Source organism: Bubalus kerabau, chromosome 2 (genome assembly GCF_029407905.1).
Source record: "Bubalus kerabau isolate K-KA32 ecotype Philippines breed swamp buffalo chromosome 2, PCC_UOA_SB_1v2, whole genome shotgun sequence".
Classification (NCBI taxonomy): domain Eukaryota; kingdom Metazoa; phylum Chordata; class Mammalia; order Artiodactyla; family Bovidae; genus Bubalus; species Bubalus kerabau.
Window position 1 is genome coordinate 124,625,601 of NC_073625.1, and position 14,773 is coordinate 124,640,373.

The 14,773-nt window shown below is 39.5% G+C and overlaps 1 protein-coding gene across 9 annotated transcripts in view; it reads right to left on the reverse strand.

Moving 5' to 3' along the window:
* The window catches only part of TPRG1 (tumor protein p63 regulated 1), a 363,442-nt gene that overhangs the window by 213,375 nt on the left and 135,294 nt on the right, over window positions 1–14,773 (reverse strand). The window lies entirely within an intron of this gene.

The window sequence follows — 14,773 nt, forward strand, 5'->3', positions numbered from 1 at the left end:
GCAGTTCAGAAACCCTTTGACCATGTGAGTTCTTTATCCTCTGATGATATTTGGGTCACTGGGATTATACTTATATGGCCTTTTCTACCCCCTTGTTAAGAAAGAAAGCACAAAGAACATGAGTTTAACTTTTCCAAGTATCCATAGTATATTTGTTATTGTTGTTCAGTTGCTTAGTCACGTCCGACTCTGCAATTCCACGGACTGCAGCACTCCAGGCTTCCCCGTCCTTCACCATCTCCCAGAATTTGCTCAAACTCCTGTCTATTGAGTCAGTGATGCCATCCAACCATCTCATCCTCTGTCATCCCCTTCTCCTCCTGCCTTCAATCTTTCCCAGTATCAGGGTCTTTTCCAGTGACTTGGCTGTTCGCATCAGGTGGCCAAAGTATTGGAACTTCAGCTTCAGCATCAGTCTTTCTAATGAATGTTCAGGGTTGATATCCTTTAGGATTGACTGGTTTGATCTCCTTGCTGTCCAAGGGACTCTCGAAAGTCTTCTTCAATACCATAGTTCAAAAGCATCAATTTTTTGGCTCTCAGCCTTCTTTATGGTCCAACTTGCACATCCATACATGACTACTGGAAAAACCACATAGCTTTGACTATACAAGCCTTTGTCAGCAAAGTAGTATCTCTGCTTTTTAATACATTGTCTAGGTTTGTCATAGCTTTATATAATTTCCAAATTCCTAATGAGGATCAATGCCTGAATTCACTGAAGCCTCATAGTTTCCTTCTGGCAGGAAAGGAACTCTGGGTCCCAAAGGCAGTCAAATGGTTGTCTTTTAGTTGGGTTCTTTTCTCTGTGAATTAGGAGAGACTATGGTGCTTATAGTTGGGCTTCCCAAGTGGCTCAGTGGTAAAGAATCCACCTGCCAATGCAGGAGATGCGGGTTTGATCCCTGGGTCGGGAAAATACCTTGGAGGCAGAAATGGCAACCCACTCCAGTATTCTTACCTGGGAAATCCCATGGACAGAGGAGCCTGGCAGGTTACAGTCCAGGGAGTTGCAAAGAGTCAGACAACTGAGCATGCACCTACCGCCATGGTGCTTAAAGTCTATGAACTAAGGCGTCCAAGATCTGTACATACATCATCACCACAGAGCTGACCTTTGCAGTGATGGCTTGATTACTGCAATGTGGATACACCTGTCCTTGCCATAAGCATCAAAGTATCATTTATTAGTTCAATGTCCAATTCAAAAGTTTCATTATCACTTTCATAAAGAGTACCTTAAGTATTCATCTTTATCAGCCTCCTTCAGGTATATGTACATTTTTCTTTTCTTCACAGTGCCTCACACAATACTTTGTACAGAAATAAATGTTTGATCAATACTTGTGAAATGAGCAATTAATTTCCATCTCCTCTCCATTGCACACTTGAAACAACCATACTGCCACTGCTGTTTAGTCGCTAAGTTGTGTCCAATTCTTATGACCCCATACACTACAGTCTTCCAGGCTCCTCTGTCTGCTTGATTTCCCAGGCAAGAATCCTGAGGTGGGTTGCCATTTCTTCCTCCAGGGGATCTTCTGGACCCAGGGATTGAACCAGCATCTCCTGCTTGGTAGGTGTGTTCTTTACCACTGAGCCACATTGAAAGCCTTGAAACAACCATACCTTTACAGTAACCCAAACTCTTTTACTTTCTCCTTCACCTGTGCTTTAGTGACAGGAGCAATAAACTAGGAATTACAACAACTGAGTTTAGATGAGAGTGAAGCTACAACTCTTTCCTACAGGACAATTTCAATTAATAAATGTAGAAGGAATGAGAAAAACAGAAAATGGCCAGAATACCACAATAATCGTGCAGGCAAGCAAGATCAACCAAGAGATGCTAAAATTAGTTGGTGAAAGTTTGAATAGAAACATGGTATTTACATCTTCTCATTTACAGTGGAGAAGCCCAGCAGATGCCATAGTTAGCAAGCGATCAAGGTTAACGCTTCCAATAGTACCTATCAATGTAATCTGACATGCCTTGAGAAAAGTACGTCACCTCTGCAGTATTCTTCCCAAGTATGGCTTCAGTATACTAACAAAAAAACAACCGACAAGCCAGAACTAAAGGCTATCCTACAAAATAATTCACCAGTACTCTTCAAAAGTGTTAAGATCATGAAAGACAAGGAAAAACTGTGAGGAACTGTTCCAGATGGCAGGAGACGAAGGAGACGTGACAGTGACAGTCATGTGGGAATCAGAACTGGATCCTGGGAAGGCAAAAGGACATTCATGGAAAAACTGGTGAAATCTGAACAGAGTCTGTACTTCAGTGACTAGTACTGCACCAAGGTTCACGGCTTAATACTGATTATTGTTCTATGGCTATATAAGGTGTGAATTAGGGGGAGTTGGGTGAAATGCCTATAGGAATTCTCTATAGTATTTTTGCAACTTTTTGCAGCTGAAATCATCCCCAAATAAAAGTTTAAAAAAATAGCTGAACTTGAGCGCTAACAATGCTACCATCCTTGGCATGTCCTTGGGTAAGTCACCTAACCTCTGGGACCCTCACCTTTCATCATCTCTAAAGTTAGAAGAACAGCCCTCATATTTTGTTAATGTGAGTTCAAAAAAGAGATAAGGGAACTAAGAGCACTTTCACAGTTACAAACTTCTTTTAAAAGGTCTTTTTATTATCATTTACCACCACCACCAACACCACCCCTCCCTTAGACTTTTCTGCCTCATCCAGCTAGGGTTGCTAGAACAATACAGGATGCCCAGTTAAATTTGAATTTCAGATAAATAACAGATTTTTGTACAAGTATATACCATGTGATAATTGAGATATACTTAAAAACCACATGTTTATTTATCTGGAATTAAAATTTAACTTGGTATCCTATGTTTTCATTTACTAACTCTAGCAGTCCTACCTCCACCCAACTTCCATACTCTGTCCCTTTCTTTAAAACCGCTCTTCCTTCCTTCAGTCTCTCTTTCTACAATGCCAGTGCTCTTGGCTCTGAGCAAGGATTCCACCTGTACGCTATGGCAGTCCATGCTCTGGGAGAAACCTATGAAGGTTAGTCAATAATGGAATTCTGACTCTGGCAAAGCAAGCTCAGAGGGAATGTACACTCAGAGGAATCTCCTCTCTCTGACTTGCAATTGTGAACATTTTTAACTCATTAGGTTATTTTTATGATTCACCCTTCACAGCAACCCAGTGACAGTCTGACGCACATTTTTAAGCCACAGGGAAAAATTGGAACCACCAATAGCCCAGATGAAAGACTACCTCTTGGGACTTGTGGTGTGGTTTTGGGGAGGGAATGAGAAAAAGACAGCATTTGAACATAAAACTTGCACACACATCAGCTCACCATATGGGGAAGCATGACTGCTCTCTCTTCTCTGAGAAACTGAGGCTGAGGGAAGATGGAGAACTCATTTGCTATCAAACTCTTAAGGAAATGACCGTCTTTTTGTTTTAGGCCTTCCGCTGTGTTCACTTCTCTTTCCTCTTCCATAGCATCTGATCATCGAGGTTCTGCTCAAGGACCACCTCTTTTTATGAGTATTCACCCCTGATTCTCCAAAGCAGGTGTTTTTTTTTGTTTGTTTGTTTGTTTTGACTCGGCACATTACACTGAAAAGAATTAAGACCTTTACCTGAAGTACAGGCACATACATCCACATTTGATCTCCTTTTTTGGCTTTGAGGGTCAAGACTGTGTCATGTTCATGTCAAGATTCCCTATAGTGGCTCCAAAGGTAAAGGCTTGCTAAACTGGGGGTTGAGAGGCCAAGTCCTGTTCAGATTAATCAGAAACTTGGCCCATTGGTAATAGAATTACTTCTACAGGTACACTTTTAACATCAGTAAATAGCGCCTGTTTATTCACATATATAATTGCCTACACAGTTTCTAAGAGCCTTCCAGTTTGACTTACTGTGCTCCAAGACCTTGATGTCTGACGGAGCAGGCCTCTAAGTAATGGTCTTGTGCTGTAAAACACCTTCCTGGCTACTGATAACAACTTCCCATATCACAATCTTTCCTGTTGGCTGAGACTCCCACATTCCTTCTCCCAAACTTGGAGGCATATCAGAAACATTAAAAGCAAGGACCATCTGTAGAAGATGTCCCAGGCTCCAAGGACACTGCTAGTGAAGAGTAACAGGTTTTCCATGAATCAGCAGCCTGAAATCTCAGGGTATCTTTTCCCCCAGATCAGCTTTAGGAAAGATGTTTGCTGCCTCAAAGGGAAGATGTAGTTTAATTCTAACCAACAGTACTCACAAACTTTATGTTTATATGTTGCTTTACAGGATATTACTGCTGGATTTAAGTAAAGTAATGCATTTTGTCTTTTAAGGTTTTATTGTTGTTGTTCAGTTGCTAAGTTATGTCCAGCTCTTCACAACCCATAGAGTTCAGCATGCCATGCTTCCCTGTCCTTCACCATCTCCCAGAATTTGCTCAAACTCATGTCCATTGTGTCAGTGATGCAATCCAACCATCTCACTCTCTGTCACCCTCTTATTCCCCTGCCCTCAGTCTTTCCCAGCATCAGGGTCTTTTCCCATGAGTAGGCTCTTTGCATCAGGTGGTCAAAGTGTTGGAGCTTCAGCTTCAGCATCATTCCTTCCAATGAATATTCATGGTTGATTTCCTTTAGGATTGATTGGTTTGATCTCCAAGGGACTCTCAAGAATCTTCTCCAGCACCACAATTAAAAGGCATCAATTATTCAGTGCTCAACCTTCTTTATGGTCCAACTATCACATCTGTATGTGACTACTGGAAAAACCATAGCTTGGACTATACAGACTTTTATTGGCAAACTGATGTCTTTGCTTTTTAATATGCTGTCTGGGTTTGCCATAGTTTTCCTTCCAAGGAGCAAGTATCTTTTAGTTTCATGGCTTCAGTCACCATCCACAGTAATTTTGGAGCCAAATGGAAACCATGTGAGAAAGAGCTGTTCTTTCTTCACAGTGTTAGGGAGACATCAAATAAGACACAACTAGCAACTACTTATAAAGTGAACATCACCAGCTAGGTACCAAGCCTTCACATGTATCATTGAATCCAAATGTAACTTTAGTATTACAGTTCCCATTTGAACCATGAGGAAGTCCATGCTCAGTAAGTTTAAGCAAATTGTACAAAGTCATACATCTAGGAAATGATTGGACTGGGATTCAGACACATTGCTGTCCCACAAATACTTTTAACTACACACTCCCCACTTCTTACATGAAAATGCTTTAAAATCACATATATGAAAGAATTTTCACTTAATACTAACAACACACTAGGGGATATAAGGGCAGACATTTTTATCTCTACTTTATAAATAAATATAGATCAGACCTATTTTTGTACAGCTAGTAAACTGCAAAATTAGGAGCCAAACTCATTGCCTGGTTCCACAATCAGATTCCATCAACTAAAGAAAGAGGCATACAGTTCCCTAGGCTATACAGTCAGACTTTGTTGTTTATCCATTCTATATATAATAGCTTGCATCTGTGTATAACTGAATTGCTTTGCAGAAACTAACATAACATTGTAGATCAACTGTACTTTAATGAAAAATTTTAATGTAAAAAATGAATAAAAGGTCTTGCAAGAAAGAAAGGCATAACCTTCAAATGCTGTCTGAAAGTAAAATGGTACATATATTTTAATACTAGAAGAAGGTCATGCCACCTTACAAGACTATGGCTCTCCCTTCCATGTGTCTTCTGAGTCAAATTGACTTATTTCATCTAGAACAAGAAATTTTCCCAATGTCAGCACCTCATAGTCCAGAATGGGTTTTTCTGTCTCATGTATCATTCCCCAAACCTAAATTGCCAGCAAAGTCCTGCTCCCAGAAATTTTATTATCTATAATGATGCTCTAAACTAAAGGAAAGAGCCGAGCTCTGTTCCAGGCATCAGCAGTGCTCATCATGCTGGCAGGGAGAAATTCACCTATGAGACAATAAAGATGAACACCACGAGGGGTATGTTCCCGCAGAAGTACTTTGCTGATCATGAAAGACACTTTAAAAATAAAACAAAATAGAACAGCAACAAAAAAAAACAAACCAGAGGCTCTGTTTCCTGGGCAGACAATGAAATCTCTCCCTGAAGAAAATGTAAACGATTGCCGTGAAGAATCCTACAAAAGAAAAGGGTGGTCTTCTCAGAGATCTGAGATCCTGGAGCTCTAAGAATCCTCATGTGGGGCTGGAAGGTGCTGCTTCCTTTGTGCCTTGTGATTAAAAGACACACGAATAGGGAGATTGAAGAAAGATTAAGTGGGAGAGAAGCTGCTTAAAGGAAGCTGTAGCTGTTCATTTTGTTGCCAACCCCCCTGCCCACCTCTGTGGGCCTCAAAAAGCAGGAGAAGGGAGAAGGTGGGCATTAATCAACTATAAACAAACAACGCTGGAGAAGATCATATAGTCTGGCAGGCCCAGGCCTCAACGAATAATAAGCACTTTCATTTATGTAACACTTTTCAGTTCACAGTACACTTCCAGTTAGATTATTTCTTTTGATCCTCAAAAAGAATAAGGGAAGTCAGCTGGGATTAGAATCCTCATTTCCTATGAGAGAAAACTGAAACCCAAAGAAGGAAAGAAACTTGGCCAAGGTTACACAACTAGTTTGTAGCAGAATAAGAATTTGAACCACTTTCTCTGACGCTAGAATACAGGTTCCCCCCTCCCCACCCCGCATGCAGCATTATTATCATAAAGTAAAAGCTGAAAACAGGAATACCCATTGTTTGAGTACAAGCACACTTCTGTACATAGTTGCATAGAAATCAGTTAAATGAATAATGGCAATGGTAATCTACCTTTGCCATATAAGATTAGAAAACAAAGAGCATAAGCAAGCATTCAGTACAGGCAGGTACCTAAAAGATCACCTACTAAAATGAATCAGAGTGAATCATTTAGGATCTCATTACTAGAGCTACTGTTGCTTTGGTAGAAAGTTTATTTAACTTTCAAGCTAACAAACTAAATGTCACGATTTCCTTAACACGGGTCTTCTATACAAAGATTGGTCTAGTCACTGCCACTGTTCACCCGTTCAACAAATATTTATCTTGCTCTGAGCCAGTTGCTGACCTTCCCAAATTGAACGTAAAAATATTTCAGTAGGTAGGTTCCATGGAAGAAGAACTAAGGATCATTTTTAGCTCTGACTACAAAACGACAAATATTTAAGATAAATATTTTCCTCTCTGTGAAATGGGAAGGACCTTGCCTCTTGCTACCAGGAGTTAATAAAGACAACTTATTATATTGTTTGCCTGTATTTTGTATAAAGTCTTTTGCTCTAAGAAACTCTAAAGAAATGTGTATTTATGAAGCAAGTAAAAGAGGAAATCTTCAGCTGAGGGGAGGGGGTGGCTGGGGTTACACATGAGTAATCCAAGCCCTCCTGGTCATTGTCTCCAGCATTCTCCTGCCAGAGCCCACTTCGGGAACTGCTGCTTTATTCCCTGTACAAAAGCAAGCTTTCATTCTACGCTGAGCTCCCAGTGCACATTGAACCCGCCTCTCGTCTAAGCTACTGAGTTTTATTGTCAAAAGGAATTTTCCTGCCTGATCCCCTCTCCTACCCCACTAGGCTGAGCACTACTTGAGGACAGGCCTCATGTTTTATTTCGCATCCCTACTCCAGAGCCTTCCCCCTACTGTCTCTGACACTCTGAAATTGACTAACGTGTTCTGAGTAACTGTATGAGTTAGCAAGTGAGAAAATGAACAATAAGTATATTTAAGAAGGAGGCAATATTCTTGAAAATTCTGATCAGAAAAAATACAATGAAATAAAGATAATATTCTGTGGCATCTAACACATCTTGAAACCTAAACCATCATAGGGTAACATCTCTATTTTGTAAATGGAGGAGACACCAGCCTCAACGGTCATGCCAAGACCAGCAAGTCAGGGTCTGGATGAGAGGGAACCAGAAGAATATTTCCCAGGCACATTTTCAGTCCTTAAGGAGCATGGATGCTGTCAAGTTAATCAGTCAAATCCTCCTGATTACCAGAGGTCAAGAGCACAGGCAGCAAACCATTTCTCTGCTGGCTTAGGCCAAGGAAAGGCTTGATAGAGTGCCAGAAAATTCAATGAGTGTTTTACCTTACAAATGCTGAGGAGACAACATGTTCCTTTTAGCATTAATTGCTTAATTCAAAAGAAGCCATTTAGAATCTGAGTCTGGTCTTTTTCCTTGATGAGCAATTTCAGGCTGCCTATCCAAGCTTTTGTTTGTTGGGAGGAGAGGGGAAGAGAAAGCATTTTGTGAAGGCATTTTAATTTTCATATTTAATGAAACAGATTGGGTACCAGGTTCCTTTGATTTTATTTTTCTGTTCCCTGAATACCTTCTTGTGTATTACATATTCCGCTGGAGCTTCCTGCAAGAGCTTTTCGACATTTCACGAGTTAAGGCTGTCAAATGTTACTCACGGAATCAAATATATTTCTTGTGCCAATATTCGGTTGTTATTATTATTGTAACAGACCTATCATAAATCTCAAAGCTGAAGAGAAAGGGAACATGTACTGATGTTTCCCCATATTCTCTTGAGCACATAAAATTATATAACTCTCTGAAGTCCTCTTTTTATTGCTGCATCTAAAAGGCTTTGCATTCTTCAGAGAATAAATTTTTTGAAGGGGTTATTTCTTCTTATTAAAACAGAATCAATCAATCAATCAGATATTTCATTTGTTTTAGTTAATCAACAAAAACATAGAGAAAAATGCCACTGGATTGAAGTCAGGAGTCAAGCTCACTCATTTGAGCTATTATTTATTATAGTGCTTTCTCTCTCTTTCTCCTTGATAAAACGAGGGCAAAAGCTTTGTCTGTTTCATTCATAATTAGAACAAAACAAGAACAGTGTCTGGACCACAATAGGGGTTCAATCAATATTTGTGGAATAAATGAATAAGATAATTCAATGATTTGATTTGGTTTTTCTCAACTTCCTCATTTGTGAGAATACCAAAAGGATTAATAATGTCAGTGTTTTCCAGCTCATGTAGTTATTGTAAGGATCAAAAGAGCTAAATGATGGCTTTGTGAAACTGTTGAGTTATGCACATAATTAAAGAAGCAGCATTATTAGTAATAATAGTGGGTCTGCACCTAATCAGCTTCTGTGACCTTGGCCAAAACATTCCAGTTCTCTATGCTTTCATTTCCTCATCTACAAACAGGCAGGATTGGACTCAGTTCAGTTCAGGTGCTCAGTCGTGTCCGACTCTTTGCGACCCCATGAATCACAGCACGCCAGGCTTCCCTGTCCATCACCAACTCCTGGAGTTCACTGAGACTCACGTCCATCGAGTCAGTGATGCCATCCAGCCATCTCATCCTCTGTCGTCCCCTTCTCCTCCTGCCCCCAATCCCTCCCAGCATCAGAGTCTTTTCCAATGAGTCAACTCTTCACATGAGGTGGCCAAAGTATTGGAGTTTCAGCTGTAGCATCATTCCCTCCAAAGAAATCCCAGGGCTGATCTCCTTCAGAATGGACTGGTTGGATCTCCTTGCAGTCCAAGGGACTCTGAAGAGTCTTCTCCAACACCACAGTTCAAAAGCGTCAATTCTTCGGCACTCAGCCTTCTACACAGTCCAACTCTCATATCCATACATGACCACAGGAAAAACCATAGCCTTGACTAGACGGGCCTTTGTTGGCGAAGTAATGTCTCTGCTTTTGAATATGCTACCTAGGTTGGTCATAAAATGATCCCTAAATTTCTTTCCAGCTTAATCAAGTTCTTTAAACCAGTCAACAAATACTTAGCTTATACCCACTCTATGCAAAATACTTTTCTAGGAAAAAAAGAAAAAACACCATGGAGTAATAGATATTTCAAAGAAAAATTTAAACACTAAATTTTCTAAAATACTTCTTCCTGGTTAGTTGTTTGAAATATGAAAGCAGCTATTGAGGGAAGAGCATGGGAAGATGTGAAAAGAAAATTTCACAAGAAAGAAGTCATTTGGGGAAATCAAAAATTGAGTTAGCTGCTGGTATGTATCTTGTGGAGATCATTCTGACCTTCCAAATGGCTTGTGCAACAAACTTGGATTTGACATTTGGTGTTGGCTTTTACCATCTACCAAATGATAAATATCTTTAAAAAGAGTATGCTGCATAATAATGTTCAGAAAAATGTAGATTTCGGGGGGAGGGGAAGCCAAGGAAAAAGCTGCATCAAATATGCTATTGTGATTTAAACAAGCTACTTCCTTGGACTGTGTAGATAACTCAAGGCCATTTCAGGCACAGAAAGGATAAGCATCTTCACAGCTCTCAAGGAAATTCATTGAATCAAAGAGTCAGAAATCTCCTCTAAAATTCAGCTGAGCTGTAAAGGAAACAACCCATCAACAAATGGAGGTGTTACATAGATAAGATTCTATAGTAAATTAAACATTTAAGACCACAAGTATATACACAAAATACCCTCATTGATATTTATAAGATTATTCATGATATAAAGCTAAATATTCCTCTAATATAACATGTCCAAAATTAATTTCATACTTTTAATCCTCAAGCCTACTCATCTCAATTCACCATTTTATCTATACAAACTGAAAAATACAAAAGCTTTTCTTGATTTCTGCTCCCTTAGCTTGTATGCCCAATGACTTATCAAGCTTTATTTTTATAAATGATCCTCACAAAATCCAAAGAAGGGCACAAAAAGACCTCTAAGTGGAGAAGTGTATTTGTCAGAACACTCCAGGCTATGCCTCAATAACAAATAACCCCTGGAATATCAGTAGCTTAACCCAGAAAACATTTACTTCTTGCTCATGTTACAGTTTGGTGTAGGCTGGTTCTACTCAGTGGTTCTCCTAAGCCATGATTCAAGCATTCAGTTGCTTTAGCTTTTTAGCATGTTGTAGAAAGAGAGACAATATATGAAGTATTTTCACAGGCCAGGCTCAGAAGTGATTTACATCTCTTCTGCTGACATTCTATTGACTAAAACTCAGTCACACAATCTTCATTTAATCCTTAATCCTAATCACTCAGTCCTAATCTAACCTTAGGGAGGCTGAGAGATGTAATCTTAAATTGTGGGGTAAACTCAGTCACAGAGACTGATAGCAAAATTATATTATATTATTATATTATCATATAAAAGAGATTTTTCAGTCACTAAGATTCACAAACACTCAGGGTTCTCTACCTGCTGACAAAATCCACTCCTAATTAAACTCTCCCAAAAATCCTTGTGATTTCATCACATAAGAAAATAAAAATACTGTCTTTACTGTCACCTCATTCTGAGATAAAAAATTTCTGTGCATACAGTTCTGTGCCATTCAATAATTTACCTTTAGCATTCCCACAAGTGTTACCCTTTCTACATTGCAGAATAAAATATGAACAGTTCAGTTTAGTTCAGTTGCTCCGTTGTGTTCAACTCTTTGCAACTCAATGGACTGTAGCATGCCCATCTTCCCTGTCCATCACCAACTCCCAGGACTTGCTCAAACTCAGTCCGAGTTAGTGATGCCATCCAACCATCTTATCCTCTGTGGTCCCCTTTTCCTCCTACACTCAATCTTTCCCAGCATCAGGGTCTTTTCCAATGAATCAGTTCTTCGCATCAGGAGGCCAAAGTATTGGAGCTTCAGCGTCAGCATCAGTCCTTCCAATGAATATTCAGGACTGATTTCCTTTAGGATGGACTGGTTGGATCTCCTTGCAGTCCAAGGGGCTCTCAAGAGTCTTCTCCAACATCACAGTTCAAAAGCATCAATTCTTTGGCACTCAGCTTTATTTATGGTCCAACCCTTTCATCCATACATGCTGCTGCTATTGCTGCTGCTAAGTCGCTTCAGTCATGTCTGACTCTGTACGACCCCATAGACTGCTGGCTCCCCCGTCCCTGGGATTCTCCAAGCAAGAACACTGGAGTGGGTTGCCATTTCCTTCTCCAATGCATGAAAGTAAAAAGTGAAAGTGAAGTCTCTCAGTCATATCTGACTCTTACTGACCCCATGGACTGCAGCCTACCAGGCTCCTCTGTCCATGGGATTTTCCAGGCAAGAATACTGGATTGGGGTGCCATTGCCTTCTCCATACATACATGACTACTGGGAAAATCATGGATTTTACTAGACGGTCCTTTGTGGACAAAGTAATGTCTCTGCTTTTTAATATGCTATCTAGGTTGGTCATAGCTTTTCTTCCAAGGAGCAAGCATCCTTTAATTTCATAGCTGCAGTCACTATCTGCAGTTATCTTGGAGCCCAAGAAAACTAAGTCTGTCACTGTTTCCATTGTTTCCCCATCTATTTGCCATGAAATGATGGGACCAGATGCCATGATCTTCATTTTCTGAATGTTGAATTTTCAGCCAGCTTTTTCACTCTCTTATTTCACTTTTATCAAGAAGCTCTTTAGTTCCTCTTCACTTTCTGCCATAAGGGTGGTGTCATCTGCATATCTGAGGTTATTGATATTTCTCCCTGCAATCTTGATTCCAGTTTGAGCTTCATCCAGTCCAGCATTTCACATGATGTACTCTGCATATAAGTTAAATAAGCAGGGTGACAATATACAGCCTTGCCATACTCCTTTCTCAATTTGGAACCAGTCTGTTGTTCCTTGTCTGGTTCTAATTGTTGCTTCTTGACCTGCACACAGATTTCTCAGGAGGCAAGTAAGGTGGTCTGGTATTCCCATCTCTTGAAGAATTTTCCACAGTTTTTTGTGATCCACACAGTCAAAGGCTTTGGCATAGTCAATAAAGCAGAAGTGGATGTTTTTCTGGAACTCTCTTGCTTTTTCAATGATCCACTGGGCATTGGCAATCTCATCTCTGGTTCTTCTGCTTTTTCTAAATCCACTTGAACATCTGGAAATTCTCAGTTCATGTACTGCTTGAAGCCTGTTGAAGTAAGACTGACAGTCGCCATTACTATCATTACCCCTACCATAGTTTGGCCTCAGGCCATAAAACCAAAAATATGAACATATGTGACTTTATGTCATAGCTTCTTTCTCTTATGACTCTAACTAAATGCAAACTCTTGAAGACAAGAACTAGTTTGTGTTTCAGTGCATTTCTCAATACTTCCTTCACTGTCTTATGTGTAGTAAGTAGGATTCCTGAATATGTGCTTTGGACAGTATACCCTATGAACTCATGCTGAATTGGGCATAGATACCACATTCAGCAGAATTTTATATCTGAACCTATAATAGAATTTTATATCTTCAAATCTGTCCTGTGTCTCCACGTTGATTCAAATCTTATCTCAAAGTCTCTATTTCCAATCTGTCTCCTATTTCATATAGTTGTTTAGGAATATCAATGACAAAGAGTTTATAGACCATAAAGTAAAATGCATGACTATTGGCAAATTCTTATTCCCTGGGTTTTATTATTCACCTCTGGAAGTAGAGCATAGCAAACCTGTCATAGCAAATCACCAGGTGGTATATAACTCAAATTGGATATTTTTTATTGTCACACTTATAGTATGGGAAAATATTTTAACCACTTTACAAGCTTTATTACAGGCCATCTAAGGCAGACTAGCTGTTCTCCTTGAGGGAAGATACCAGAAGACTCTTGGGGGTAATTCAGCTCCCACCTCTATGAGAGCTACCATCAATCAACCAAGCTACTCCTTTGTGTATCCTCTGGAACCAAGGTGGGCAGTTTAACTTTTGCCTATAAAATACTGAAATGGGTAAGAAGAGGAATTCATGTTATACTGTAGACCAAGCATCCTCTTGTTATTCTAAATTATTCCCTTTAGCATCATTTAATACGTATAGAGACAGTGAAATCAAATGTCAAAGTAAAGATTACTTTCCAAAAAATTCAACTTAAAAATATTCCAGATTTGAACAATAAGAATTTCAATCTATTATCAAATTCTCATAGAGAAATCAAGGTCCCAAAATTAATATCCTTTATTATTTTAAGTTTTGTGCGAAGAGACAAAATCTTCACTACTGCTTTTTCATTTCAGTCAGAGGGTTGGTTGGCTCAGAACCCTGGACAGAGCCTGAGTTCCTGTATTATCCTCAGCCTGAACTCTCTACTTCCTTAAATGCCTACCAAATTAAATTAATCTCATCAAGCCTTTCTCATGGCCCACAAATTTAAAATATCAGAAAGTTAATAGATACAAATGTTATCACAATGTCTGCTCCACACTCTCAAAATTTAAAAACCACAAGCAAATTCCTAGTTTCAAGAACAAAGCTTTCAGTCAAAATGATGCCCTAAATCTCAAAGTACAGAACATTGAGACATGTAGCCGTTGCCAAGGCACAAACAGGTAACCAGGATCTCTGAGTAAAGGAAACACAAAAAAATAGCATCCACCCCTTTCAGCCTTACCAATCTCTTTGTCCAGAGTCTACTCTGAACAAAACTTGGATCTTATACTTGGTCAGAATAAAAGTCACAAAATGAAGAATAAGAGAACTTCTCTGGTGGTCCGGTGGCTAAGACTCTGCACTCCCAGTGCAGAGGCCCAGCTTCTATCCCGGGTTAGGGAACCAGATCCCACGTGCTGCAACTAAGAGTCTGCATGCCACAACTAAAGATCTTGCATGCTGCAACTAAGACCTGGCAGTCAAATAAATAAATACAAAATTTTTAAAGAATAAGATATTTACCTTAATTGCCTATGGGGACAGTTCACTTGTGCATACTCTCAACTTTTCTTTAGAGACTACCTTTCTTGCTTTTTCATCAAAGTTCAGAAATTTTCAATGGTAGCAGCCCCAGG